Genomic DNA, 13,031 nt, shown 5'->3' on the forward strand with positions numbered 1-13,031 from the left:
ATCCAAAACACCAAATATCAGCATATTCGGATGAAAAACATGTCAAAAATTCTGAAAATATCGAAAATTGGGGGCATATTTACCTCTATCCGAAAATATGGACCGATATTGATAATTTTTGGTATGTAGATTTTCTAACCAATGAGAATCCAAAATATCAAATCATAGAGACAATGCGGTTGTAAAATTTACACAAAATACTGAATATCGGAGGTAGGGTTATATGAGAGGGCTATCCCGAAGCATGGGCAAATATTGAGAATTTGTAAGTAGGAATATCTGTCAGCCAATGCGGAACTCTTATTTTCATATTACAACCAACTCGGTTTGGAAAAATGTGTTGAAAATTCTCAAAATGTATCGAAAATCCATGCCTAGTAGATAGACCATAATTTTTTTTAAATCCAAGCCTTGCAGATAGGCCATAATTTTTTTTTAAATCCAAGCCTTCCAGATAGGCCATAAAAAATATGTTTAAGAATCCACGCCTTGTAGGTAGGCCATATAAAATATTTTTTAAAAATCCACGCCTTATAGATAGGTTTTTCAAAATATTTTTAAGAATCCACGCCTTGTAGATAGGCCATACAAAATATTTTTATTAAAAATCCACGCCTTATAGATAGGTTTTTCAAAATATTTTTAAGAATCCACGCCTTATAGATAGGCCATACAAAATATTTTTAAGAATCCACGCCTTGTAGATAGGCCATACAAAATATTTTTTTAAAAATCCAGGCCTTTGATAGGTTTCCAAAAATATTTTTTAAAAATCCACGCGTTATTGATAGGCTATACAAATTTTTTTTTTAAAATCCACGCCTTATAGATAGGCTATACAAAATATTTTTAAGAATCCACGCCTTATAGATAGGCTATACAAAATATTTTTAAGAATCCACGCCTTGTAGGTAGGCCATAATTTTTTTTTAAATCCACGCCTTGCAGGTATGCCATAAAAATATTTTTAAAAATCCACGCCTTGTAGATAGGCCATAGAAAATATTTTTAAAAATCCACGCCTTGTAGATAGGCCATACAAAATATTTTTTAATATCCGCGCCTTATAGATAGGCTATAGAAAACTAATATTTAAAAAAATCAAAGATCCATCCTTTCATGACTTATCCTTCGAACATCATTTTCCCACATGGCATTTAATAAAATTATATTTTTACAAACCTGAGAAACAAAGGAGAGAAAAAAACAAGGACCTCCAACTCTTCAGGCAACATTAACTTCAACGTCCTCAGCATCATTGCCATCGTCGTCATCTTAATAATTTTCCTCCGGTCATTTTATTATGCCAAAGAGGAACAATCCTTTTTTGTTTTGATTTTGTTTTCTCTTTTACAATTTACGTTCGTTTCATTTTCAATTTCTTGTGTGCCATAGAATACAAAAAAAAAATACAGGACCTTCTCTAGGCCTACCTAACCTTACGCACTTTCAGGCCTCTTTCATGCCATAGATGTATTAACCAACAACCATGCAGAATGAGTCTGCCACTTCAAGAAGTGGATGGCTGGGTGAAAGGATACATAGTTGTTGGCATGCATCATCATGCAACACACAGATGCATATTTTCTGCCGCCCTGATGTGATGTGTGTGTTGTGTTGCCCTGTTTTAATTTACATTTACATCCTTAGAGTATGCTTTGTTGTTTTCTGATTTTCCACTTCATCTTTTCAGTTTTCCTTTTTTTCTCGTTCTCTGTTTTGTTCTCTCTCATTGGGAATTCATGTAATGGGCCTGTGATGACCGTTGTGTTGCTGTTTTTCTGATATTCAAATTGTTTGTCGGTCACACACACACACTCTCCTCTGGATTTGATTATTTATGGATTGTTGCTGTTCTGGCCATGCCATTGTGTCCTTTTTCGTATTTTCCTTTTGCATGCATTTTCTTTATTCTTCACATATGGACTTATGGCTAATTTATATAGGCAATTTATTTACTTCGAGATTTAAGAATTGAAATTTATGATTTCGATGGGTTAGGAAAAATATTTTTTTTTAATTTTCATATTAAGCTCCGCCATGTAGAAAGGCTTCAAAAAATATTCTCCACGCCTTGGAGATAGGCTTCAAAAAATATTCTCCACGCCTTGGAGATAGGCTTCAAAAAATATTCTCCACGCCTTGGAGATAGGCTTCAAAAAATTTTCTCCACGCCTTGGAGATAGGCTTCAAAAAATATTCTCCACGCCTTGGAGATAGGCTTCAAAAAATATTCTCCACGCCTTGGAGATAGGCTTCAAAAAATATTCTCCACGCCTTGGAGATAGGCTTCAAAAATATTCTCCACGCCTTGGAGATAGGCTTCAAAAAATATTCTCCACGCCTTGGAGATAGGCTTCAAAAAATATTCTCCACGCCTTGGAGATAGGCTTCAAAAAATATTCTCCACGCCTTGGAGATAGGCTTCAAAAAATACTTTTAAAAATCCACGCCTTGTAGATAGGCTTCAAAAAAATACTTTTAAAAATCCACTCCTTGTAGAAAGGCTTCAAAAAAATACTTTTAAAAATCCACGCCTTGGAGATAGGCTTCAAAAAAATACTTTTAAAAATCCACGCCTTAGAGATAGGCTTCAAAATAATACTTTTAAAAATCCACGCCTTGGAGATAGGCTTCTAAAAATATTCTTAAAAATCCACGCCTTGTAGATAGGCTTCAAAAAATACTTTTAAAAATCCACGCCTTGTAGATAGGGTTCAAAAAAAACTTTTAAAAATCCACGCCTTGTAGATAGGGTTCAAAAAAAACTTTTAAAAATTCACGCCTTGAAGATAGGCTTCAAAAAAAAAAATACTTTTAAAAATCCACGCCTTGTGGATAGGCTTCAAAAAATATTCTTAAAAATTCACGCCTTGAAGATAGGCTTCAAAAAATACTTTTAAAAATCCACGCCTTGGAGATAGGCTTAAAAAAATACTTTTAAAAATCCACGCCTTGTAGATAGGATTCAAAAAAATACTTTTAAAAATCCACTCCTTGTAGATAGGCTTCAAAAAAATACTTTTAAAAATCCACGCCTTGGAGATAGGCTTCAAAAAAATACTTTTAAAAATCCACGCCTTAGAGATAGGCTTCAAAATAATACTTTTAAAAATCCACGCCTTGTAGATAGGCTTAAAAAAAAACACTTTTAAAAATCCACGCCTTGTAGATAGGCTTCAAAAAATACTTTTAAAAATCCACGCCTTGTAGATAGGCTTCAAAAAAATACTTTTAAAAATCCACTCCTTGTAGAAAGGCTTCAAAAAAATACTTTTAAAAATCCACGCCTTGGAGATAGGCTTCAAAAAAATACTTTTAAAAATCCACGCCTTAGAGATAGGCTTCAAAATAATACTTTTAAAAATCCACGCCTTGGAGATAGGCTTCTAAAAATATTCTTAAAAATCCACGCCTTGTAGATAGGCTTCAAAAAATACTTTTAAAAATCCACGCCTTGTAGATAGGGTTCAAAAAAAACTTTTAAAAATCCACGCCTTGTAGATAGGGTTCAAAAAAAACTTTTAAAAATTCACGCCTTGAAGATAGGCTTCAAAAAAAAATACTTTTAAAAATCCACGCCTTGTGGATAGGCTTCAAAAAATATTCTTAAAAATTCACGCCTTGAAGATAGGCTTCAAAAAATACTTTTAAAAATCCACGCCTTGGAGATAGGCTTCAAAAAATACTTTTAAAAATCCACGCCTTGGAGATAGGCTTCAAAAAAATACTTTTAAAAATCCACGCCTTGGAGATAGGCTTCAAAAAATATTCTTAAAAATCCACGCCTTGGAGATAGGCTTCAAAAAAATACTTTTAAAAATCCACGCCTTGGAGATAGGCTTCAAAAAATATTCTTAAAAATCCACGCCTTGGAGATAGGCTTCAAAAAATATTCTTAAAAATTTACGCCTTGTAGATATGCTATAGAAAAAATATTTCTAAAAATACAAGCCACGCCTGTAGATAGGCATAGGAGATGATCGATTGGCTTTAACATGGCTGTGATTGGCTTTAACATGGCGAAGTCCAGGCTTATCTTGGTCTATCTTTCATCTCAATTGTGGACACTGATATCCCCGCGGTGCCACCTGGGGAGCTATTTTCATCGCCCGATGAAATAGTGAGCTAATATGTGCCGCGAGTTCAACCATGAGAACTATAAAAAATGGGTTGAGGCGTCGGGTTAGTTGCCCACTCTCGGAAAACCCAACCTTCAATGAAAAAGCAAAGAAAAAGAAAACCAAACCCCCGCAAATGTATAAAGGACCACGATCTGCGAATCTGCACTTGGAATGTGCGCACGTTGTACAGAACAAGCTCAGTGTTCCCTTTGGCGGATGTACTCAAGAAGTACAAAGTCGATATTATTGCCTTACAGGAAATGCGATGGAAAGGGACTGGCGTAAGTAAATCAGATGATTACGCCCTGTATTATAGCTGGCATGAAACGAGTAGTGAATTTGGCTGCGGATTTATGGTTAACAGGAGAATAAAATACCTCGTCTGCAGATTCACTCCAGTAGATGAGCGAATTGCTATAATCCGTATAAAAGCCAAGTTCTTCTCATCAGTCTCATTTGCGCCCATGCTCAGACCGAAGATAAAGATGAACAGACCAAAACCATGCGCCTAGAAACATCATATGATCGCTGCCCTGGTCATGACATTAAAATTCTGCTAGGAGATTTTAATGCAAAAATCGGAAAGGAAAATATCTTTGATCCCACCGTTGGAAAATTCAGTCTCCATAAAGAAACATCAGACAACGGCAAGAGGTTGATTGACTTCGCGACTGCAAAAAAAAAAACAACCAGCGCCCATCTTCCGACCGAAGATCAAAATGAACAGACCAATGACATATTTTACGAACGCCTAGAAACAGCATATGACCGTTGCCCTGGTCATGACATTAAAATTGTGCCAGGAGACTTTAATGCAAAAATCGGAAAAGAAAATATCTTTGATCCCACCGTTGGAAAATTCAGCCTCCATGAAGAAACATCAGACAATGGCATGAGGTTGATTGACTTCGCGGCAGCAAAAAACATGGTAGTTAGCAGCACCAGATTCAAGCGTCTCGATATACACAAGACCACTTTGATTGCTACCGATCGAGCAACGAGAAATCAAAACGATCATGTTGTGATAGACGGAAGGCATTCATCCAGTGTTTTAGACATCCGATCGATCCGAAGAGCGAATATCGATTCGGACCATTACCTTGTGGCAGCCAAGGAACGCCCCTGTCATAATGTAGCAGCAAAGGTGCGATCTAACACAACACGGAAATTTGACGTCGAAAAGCAGCAAACACAATAGGTAGCTGAGGCCTACTCCGCTCAACTTACCCACCGGCTTGGCGAAAGCACCCCTTGTCCCGATAATAATATAGAAGCACAGTGGCAGAAAATTGCCCACTCCCTACAAACTGCAGCAAAAGCAACACTTGGGTACCAAAGACCACCATCAAGAAATCCGTGGTACGATCAGGAGTGTCGTAATGCTACTGATATGAAAAACGCAGTCTATAGGGCAACCCTGCGGACAGTAGCAACACGTAATGCGATGGAGAAGTATCGGGAGAAAAGGAGAGAGAGGAGAAACGTGTTTTCAGAAAAAAGAAGAAAGAACAAGAAAAAGGTGATCGTGAGCAAATCGAGATGTACAGGAGTCAGAATGAAGTCCAAAAAATCTACCAACGGGTAAAACACCAAACCGAAGGCTTTGGTGCAGGCACATCCTCCTGTAGAGATGAAGAAGGAAACCTGGTGACAGATACAGACAGCGTGCTGAGGATCTGGAATGAGCATTTTGAAAAAATTCTGGTATCAGGTAGTGGCGATGAAGAGGATACCCCAGAACCAATAATAGATAGATGATGTATACCACCTAGCCATGATGTAGTCAGAATAGCAATCAATCGGCTGAAGAATAATAAAGCAGCAGGTGCCGATGGGTTACCAACCGAACTATTCAAGACTGGTGGTCTGATGCTGGTCAGAGGAGCATACACCAGCTGATTAGTACAATTTGGCTAGAGGAATGCATGCCCAATGATTGGAACCTCAGCATCCTGTGTCCCGTGCACAAAAAAGGAAACAAGACGATATGTACCAACTATAGAGGAATAAGTCTCCTTCCCATCGCATATAAAGTACTATACAGCGTACTGTGTGAACGACTGAAGGCAATGTTCAATGATATTATTAGACCATATCAATGCGCCTTCAGACCTGACAAATCCACCATTGACCAAATTTTCACTCTGCGCCAAATCCTGTAAAAAAAAACCCACGAAAAACACATCGACACATTCCACCTATTTGTCGATTATAAAGCCGCATTCGACAGCCCTATCCGTTCAGAGGTGTTTAAAGCCATGTCTGCATTTGGCATTCCCGCAAAATTAATTCGGCTATTCAGGATAACTTTAACTGGCACAAGATCAGCAGTTAAAGTCGGAAAGGACCTCTCGGAGTCCTTCTGAATACCGAACGAGGATTCAGACAAGGTGACAGTTCGTCGTGTGACCTTTTTAACATCCCGCTGGAAAAGGTCATACGAGAGGCAAAGGTGAACAGAAATGGTACTCTGTACACCAAACAAGACATGTTACTCGCCTACGCCGATGATATCGATATAATGGGTCGAACATTGAGAGCGGTAACGGGCACCTTTGAACAACTTGAGAAGGAGTCTGCCAAAGTGGGTCTGGCAGTAAACGGCGAGAAGACCAAGCTGATGGTATCAACGCGCCAGACGTCCAGTAAACTCGGACCAACTGTGGAACTTGAGAACTACAGCTTCGAGGTTGTCAAAGATTTTATATACCTTGGTACCGCCATAAATAAAACAAATGACATCAGTTTTTAAATTCGGAGAAGGATTGTGATAGCCAACCGATGCTACTATGGTCTAAGTAAGCAGTTTAGAAACAAGGCCACCTCCCGCCAGACCAAACTCACACTCTACAAGACGCTGGTACTATGCGTGCTGTTATATGGATCTTAGGCATGGGTACGTGCGCAAGCAGATGAGGCTGCTCTTGGAGTGCCTGAGAGACAAATTCTCCGAAAAATCTATGGGCAGATCTGGGTTGACGGTAGTGATGGCCAACCGATGCTACTATGGTCTGAGCAAACAACTCAAAAGCAAGTCCACCTCCCGCCAGACCAAACTCACACTTTACAGGACGCTGATACTACCCGTGCTGTTATATGGGTCTGAAGCATGGGTACTTAAGCAAGCGGATGAGACAGCTCTTGGAGTGTTTGAATGAAAAATTCTCCAAATGATCTATGGACCGATCTGCGTTGACGGTGAATATCGCCGTCGAAGGAACCATGAGTTGTACCAGCTATTCTCGATCATCGACATTGTTAGACGTATTGAAGTCATGTTGTGAGAATGGATGAAGATGCCCCAGCCCAGTAGGCATATAAAAGCGAACCAGCTGATGATGGCTCACGCAGAAGGGGAAGGCCTCGAATACGATGGAAAGATCAAGTCGAAGACAACATTGGCGAAAATTTAAAATCGGCCTTTGAGGCTTCAAATTGCATTTTTGAATAAAATAAATAAAAATGGCCTTTCAAATTGGAAAAACTGCGCAAAAAAAACTGCGCCTGAAAATCTTTTCAAAGCTCGACTTATGGAACGAAAGTTCTGTCAGAAGCCAGCAAAAGAAAGAAGAAAGTTTGAGCCCATGAAAAAATTAGTTGAAAAAAAAAAATTCAGCACTGCTATCGATCTCTTGAAAATATTTAAAAATTTCCAGAAACATTTTCTGGCCCTTGATTTTTTTTTTCAAATAAGCCTTGGGCTTGGTTAGTTCTTTAAAAATTATTTATTTAAAATTTCACACCTTGCAAAAATATTTGTAGCCATTTCTAGTGCATACTTTTAAGCGTTGGGTGTTTGGGAGAAATTTTTGCCTAACCATTTTTAATTCCGACAACAAATAACAATAACTGTACTCGCGGAAAAAAATCCCTGCATCTAGGTGTGGCCTGGCTGTTTTTTTTAACCAATTATCAATTCTGTGGTAAAATAACAACAACAAAAACCACCATCATTATTATCGACATAATCAGCGCCAGGATTTGTTAATACCGACAATGGCCCCTCGAGGCCATTTGCCTTCCATTGGAGTGGAATTACTATTTTTTTTTTGTGTTTAATTTTGTTTTTGTTGTTGCTGTTGTTATTAAATAATTTAGAAAATGAGCAATAAATGAATACATTATGGAGGGTGGGAGGTAGGAAGGGAGTGTGGAAGGTAGTGTGGTAAGGAGTATTCGATGGCAGAATTGGCAGGATGTTATTATTATTCATTGACGCTGCTGCATTCACGTCGATGTGTTGACACAACACCAAACGGTCATGGCGTTGTAGGTTCGTAGCCCAATCGTGGCACCATTCAAACTAATTTGCAGTCTGCCTTGCATATCGAACCCATGGTCCATTGTCCGCCATTATTTTATGGGGGTGGTGTTGACCAACACCACCAACACAAAGCCCCGTGCAAAAATAAAACCACACACACACACTCGGCAAGCAATCGAATGGCCATTCCATACAAATTTTCATTAACTATTCTGCGAGGCCTATAATCCTCCCCCCCCCCCCCCCACAGCTCTGCTAACCACACACAACTGTGTATACGTACGAGAGCTGCACATAGGGAGTTATATATAGTATGTATAAAACTCCGGCTGAAACTAATTAAACAAATTAAAATTCAATGTGTGAAAATTAGAGTTTGAATGAAAAAAAAATTCTGAATAGAGGCTGGCTGGCTGAATGTGTCTATTTAGTTTGGGATGCAGGCAGGATGTAGAGATGGAAATGTCGTGGGGAATGATGGATGAATATTTTTTGGAAGGGAATTTAAAATGTTACTTTTAATTATTAATTTTTTTTTAATTTAAAAAAATATACTTTGGCCTAAAAAAAATGTTCAATCTTTAAAAATATCCATGACTTGTTTTGGTCCTTACAAAAATATTTTAAATTGTCAAGGATCAGGCTTTGTCTTTGGAAGAAAATTACCTTAAAACCTTAAAGACTTGTTTTGGTCCTTGAAAAAATATTTAAACATATTCAGGACTGGTTTTAACCCTCGAAAAATATATCCAGGACATGTGTTTGTTGCTTAAATACTATTTAAAAAGAAAAAAGCCATGACCTGTATTCTAAACTGCCGTTGGTTTTTATATTAAATCGGACGACAGAGCACGAAGCCGATCGGCTCGCAGTCGGCGTGCAGCCGCCGCCGACTTTTTTTAAGTGATCTGAGCCGCCGCTGATGTATGCGGCTCTCATCGGCTCAAATTTTTAGCCGACTGAGTCGGCTAAGCTGTTGAAAAATATAAATTTATACAGCAAATTTGTATAAATATGTCTTTTAATCTTATCGATAAATTAACATATTATAATGCTCATTATTGGACGATAATTTACATTGTGCACTCGTCTTCGAGAGGCAAAAACGTGTAGGCTATTTATATTAATTATACCCTACAGCACATAGTGGTAAGGGTATTATGTCTTTGTAGATTTGTTTTTTTTTTATCACAAAACCTTTGGCAACCTTTTGTAACTTACGAATTTTGATGGAGTGGCAACCATATTGTTTGCCAAAGATTCGTTGTGTTTTTGCTTGTTCAAAGAAAAGAATGCAAAATGTGCCAAAGGAATATTAAAAATTATTTTTCCGCTAACCGAAAGGGTCAAACAGTTTTGACTAAATCAGAATCCGATTCTGACGAATCTGTTGATACTGAAATCAATATTTCTCAATATGCAGATGTATCTCAATATGAAGATCTTTTTAAAAAGAAAAATGAATTTAAAAATTTGGCAAAGGTTGTTGTAAATGAAGGTGGTATATCATTGTGTTGGAAATATTTTGGTGATCTCCATTTTAAAAAGAGGCATATACTTCAAAAATATAAATTTTGCAAATTGTGTTTGGATGAAAAGACCAATTTAAAAAGGTAAGAATTTCTAATTTTTTCCATTCGCATGTGTGTAATTGTTTATGATTTTAGTTTTGGAAAATCAACATCAACCACAAATTATATGAACCATCTACGAGCTGTACATAACTTGGACGTGAAATCTTTAAATAACCTGAAAAGTTCAACAATGACACAAAATGCATTGAAATCCTCAACAAGTTGTAACAACAAACAACAAAATGCTCGCCGGGTCGCCGAAATGTGCTGTTGGGATTTGCAACCGTTTAAAATTGTTGAAAGGCCAGGATTTAAGAAATTGGTATCTTTCTTAAACCCAAAGGCTATATTCCCCACAGATAGGACAATAGCTACAACGGCTTTAAACGATGTTTATAACATATATTTGGACCACGTAAAAACAAGCCTTAAAGAGTCGCCCGAAAATGTTACACTTGTATTGGATATGTGGTCAGATAAACATAAGCACTTGTCTTACATAAACATAAAAGTGCATTTCTGCCAAAATTTTCAAATGCAAATTGTAACGCTCAAGACAGAGATCTTTCCACGACCTCACACTGGACTAGCAGTTGTAGAAAAAATTGAAGAAGCTTTATGTGAATTTAATCTGTTGGAAAAAAACATATGTGCTGTTACTGATGGTGGAAGCAACATCGTTTCAGCTTTAAAAATTAAAAATATACCAAGATATGGTTGTATGGCTCATGTTTTACACAGATTTTTGATGGAAGATATACTAAACAACAAGTCATTTGAAAATATTAATAACATAATATCAAAATTAAAAAAAATTTATGGCAGCTTAATGTATAGCTATGAAGAAATATCAAATATTCAAAATATGGAGGAACAAAACGATTTAGTAAAAATATTTACAGAGGTTGAAATAATTTTGGAGAGTTTGGATAGTTGCGAACAATTTCCACATGGAGATGACTATTTTACTGAACAATATGAAGCAACTTTAAACGTCAAGCACCACACCTCTTTGAAAAATTCCGTTGCAACACGTTGGAACTCTCTGCTTGCAATGATTCAAAGCTATACGAATAATATATCCACTATAAATATAGCATTAGTTAAAGCTAAAAAGGAACTGTTAGTGATTGGGACAATGGAAATGCAAATTATAACGGAATTTGGCACGTTTTTAAAAATTTTTGAGGACGCCACAAAACACCTTCAAGGCCAAGATTATCCGACGATATCTTCGTGTATTTATTTTCAGGAATCCATTATGTCCTCATTGAAGAAAGAAGAAGAAAAAGCGTCTTTTGAACTAACAATCAATTTATGCAATTTCGCTGTGCAAAACTTTACGAAGCGATTCAAAGTATATAGAATGTATGTTGTAGCTGCGCTTATGGACCCATGCCAAAAAAACTGGCCTGTTTTAGATAAATATATACTACAGATACCCAAACAATCGCCAAACTCCTTGGAACTTGTGCATGATGTTCTGTCTCCAATTTCCAAGGAGAACTTGATTATGGAAGAAATTGAAAAATTAAAGGAAATCGATGACACATTATTAAATGAGCCATCAACGAGCACTGAACCAAATGCAAAAAAACAGGTATTATGTTTTAATAAATGTAAAGGTAAACTTAACTAACGTATATTTTACTTGCAGAAAATATCAGCTAGTCGTCAAAGAATGTTGGAATTTATGGGACCATCGCCTTCTAATGTACAAAATAACGTAGAGTTAGAAATAAGAAAATATTTGGAAATGAAAGTCGAGGCGGTTGAGCCTCTAGATTGGTGGCGACAGAACAAACAAGTACGTTAAAGATTCACATCTTAAACTTATTTTAAGCAGGTTACGTTTTGACCATTTACTTTTTATAGATCTTTCCAAATGTTGCTGCTGTAGCAAATATGTGCTTTGGAATTCCAGCCACATCAGCATCTTCAGAGCAAGCATTTTCATATGCCGGGAATTGTGTAAATGCAAAGAGAAGCAGCCTGCATCCGGCAACAGTAAAGAAACAATTGTTTGTTCACGATAACAAGGCAGTCGTCGAACCATTTTTATCAAATTAAAGTATTTTTATTAATTTTTAATGTGCTATAAGCAACAAATGTGCATATAAACTTATATTTTCATTTTTATTTTAAATTAAATGAATTGACAGTTATTAAAACAACCGAAATTATTTGTTCACGTTAAAGTCGTCGTCTGTAGCCGACTTTTAGCCGCCGCCGGCCGTATATTGCTTTAGCCGCCGCCGCCGATTTTCTTTCGGCTGCAGTCGACTTTTAGCCGCCGCCGACTTTTTTATGCTTAGCCGCCGCCGCCGCCGAGAATTTTACATCGGCTTCGCCCTCTGTCGGACGAAAATATATATGGGAGCTATATTTAAATCTGGACCGATTTTCACGAAACTTGGCAGACATCCATCTAGGCTCAATTCAGTACGATATGCCAAATTTCGTGCAAACCGAAAGATGTATAGGGACTTTGGTACACAATTTACCTTAAATCGGACGAAAAAATATATATGAGAGCTATATCTAGATTTGAACCGATTTTCACAAAACTTCGAAAATATAGCTCCAGGTTCAATTCAGTATACTATGCCATATTTCGTGAAAATCGAAAGATATATAGGGACTTTGGTGCACCATTTACCGTAAATCGGACGAAAATATATATGGGAGATACATCTAAATCTGAATCGATTTCCGCGATACTTAACACACATCATTCTATGGCTAATTCATTACGTTATGCCAAATTTCGTGCAAATCGAAAGATATATAGGAACTTTGGTGCACCATTTACCTTAAATCGGACGAAAAAATATATGAGAGCTATATCTAAATCTAGACCGATTTTCACGAAACTTGGCAGACATCGATCTAGGCTCAATTCAGTACGTTATGCCAAATTTCATGCAAATCGAAAGATATATAGGACGAAAATATATATGGTAGCTATATCTAAATCTAAACCGATTTTCACGAAACTTGACAGACATCACTCTAGGCTCAATTCAGTACGCTATGCCAAATTTCGTGCAAATCGAAGGACATATAGGA

This window comes from Musca vetustissima, unplaced genomic scaffold (genome assembly GCF_032173495.1).
Source record: "Musca vetustissima isolate MV318-11 ecotype Yass unplaced genomic scaffold, APGP_CSIRO_Mvet_v1 utg7477, whole genome shotgun sequence".
Lineage (NCBI taxonomy): Eukaryota > Metazoa > Arthropoda > Insecta > Diptera > Muscidae > Musca > Musca vetustissima.